The sequence below is a fragment of the Apium graveolens genome, chromosome 5 (genome assembly GCF_009905375.1).
Source record: "Apium graveolens cultivar Ventura chromosome 5, ASM990537v1, whole genome shotgun sequence".
In the NCBI taxonomy this organism is placed as follows: domain Eukaryota; kingdom Viridiplantae; phylum Streptophyta; class Magnoliopsida; order Apiales; family Apiaceae; genus Apium; species Apium graveolens.
In genome coordinates, this window is record NC_133651.1 from 29,969,614 (window position 1) to 29,971,936 (window position 2,323).

Below are 2,323 nucleotides of genomic sequence, written 5' to 3' on the forward strand. Positions count from 1 at the left end.
CCTCAGGCTTGCAAATTCTAATCTCCAATTTCAATTTTTGAAATTCTTTATATATCTCTTCAGGTACGGATAACACATTTAACCTTTCCTTCCGACTTAACGCATCTGCTACAACGTTCGCCTTACCGGGATGATAATTAATCGAGCAATCATAATCTTTGATCAATTCTAACCATCTCCTTTGTCTCATATTAAGTTCCTTCTGGGTAAATATATATTTCAAACTTTTGTGATCCGTGAAAATCTCACACTTTTCTCCATACAAATAATGTCTCCAAATCTTCAAAGCGAAAACTATAGCTGCTAACTCCAAATCATGAGTAGGGTACTTCTGTTCGTGTGGTTTCAATTGCCTTGACGCATACGCAATCACCTTGTCGTGCTGCATAAGAACACATCCTAATCCTTTGTAAGAAGCATCGCTATAAATTATGAAATTCCCTTGATCGTCTGGAAGTGACAAAACAGGTGTTGTGATTAATCTCCGCTTCAATTCCTGAAAACTTTCTTCGCACTTGTCATTCCATATAAACTTTTCATTCTTTCGTGTAAGCTTTGTCAATGGTGTTGCAATTCTTGAGAAATTCTGAACGAATCGTCGATAATATCCTGCCAATCCCAAGAAACTTATTACCTCAGTGAGGGTTCTCGGTCTTTCCCAATTCGTAATTGCCTCGATCTTTGCCGGGTCCACTTTGATCCCTTCATTACTGACTATATGTCCTAAGAACTGAACTTCTTGTAGCCAAAACTCACACTTCGACAATTTAGCATATAACTTCTTTTTCCTTAAAATCTCCAAAGTTGTCCTTAAATGTTCCGCATGATCCTCCTCCGTCTTTGAATAGATCAAAATATCGTCTATAAATACTATAACGAACTTATCCAAATATTCCTTGAAAATTCTGTTCATCAGGTCCATAAACGCTGCTGGGGCGTTGGTCAATCCAAAAGACATCACTAAAAACTCGTAATGCCCATACCTTGTTCTAAAAGCTGTCTTTGGTATATCTTCTGGTTTGATCTTTAGTTGATGATATCCCGATCTTAAATCGATTTTGGAGAAATACTTGGCTCCCTTCAATTGGTCAAACAAATCATCAATTCTGGGTAACGGATACTTATTCTTGATCGTCAACTTGTTGAGCTCCCTATAGTCGATGCACAGTCTCATGCTTCCATCCTTCTTCTTGATAAATAATACCGGTGCACCCCACGGGGATACGCTGGGTCTAATTACTCCTTTCTCTAACAGCTCTTACAATTGCTTTGCTAATTCTTTCATCTCAACGGGCGCCATTCTATACGGGGCCTTGGATACTGGTTCGGTTCCAGGTGCTAAATTGATTGCAAATTCAATTTCTCTATCTGGAGGAAGTCCTGTTAACTCGTCGGGAAATACGTCTGGAAATTCATTTACAACTGGAATATCTTCAAGTTTTGCTGGCTCCTGACTTTTGTCGATCACATATGCTCTGAAATGCTCACATCCTTGTCATAGTAACTTCTTGGCTTGAATCATCGTTAAGAACTTCTTTACCTGCTTCTGTCCCTTGAACGTTACTATTCTTTCGTCTGGTGTTTTCACCATTACTTTCTTATTTCGACAATCTATCTGAGCATCATGCTTAGATAACCAATCCATTCCTAATATAACGTCAAATTCTCCTAACTTAAACGGTATCAAATCTACACAAAACTTACTACCAGAAATTTCAATCTCACAATTCCCACAAACTTGGTTAACAGTTACACGTTCTTGATTTGCTAATTCCACAATCATTATTTCATTTACATACCCAACTGGACAATTTAACTTACTAACAAAATCTTGTGAAATAAATGATCGAGTTGCTCCCGAATCTATTAACACTTTGGCACATAAAGAATTCACAATAAGCGTACCTGCCACGACATCCGTATCCTGGATCGCATCCTTCACCGACATGTCAAAAACTCTAGCCCTCGGAGTCTCATTCACTGTTGGGGTAGATCCCATAATCCTTAATGCATTACTGACTGGGGTTGGTGTCTTGCAATCCCTGGCCATATGTCCTGGCTTCCCACATTTAAAGCATGTAAATCCAATGACTGGAACTTTCACTGCTGGATTCCGGATAGGTTGATCCTTATTTGCTGGCTCTCTTGCTGGCTGATTTTGGCACTCCCTCGAGTAGTGCCCTTTCTGGTTGCATTTAAAACATACCACATTCAACTTGTTACAAACTCCTCCATGCTTCTTCCCACATACCTGACAATCTAGAAAAGTTAATCTCAACTGATTCGGCTGATTCACATTAGCTGAACGATTGCCCTGGCCTCC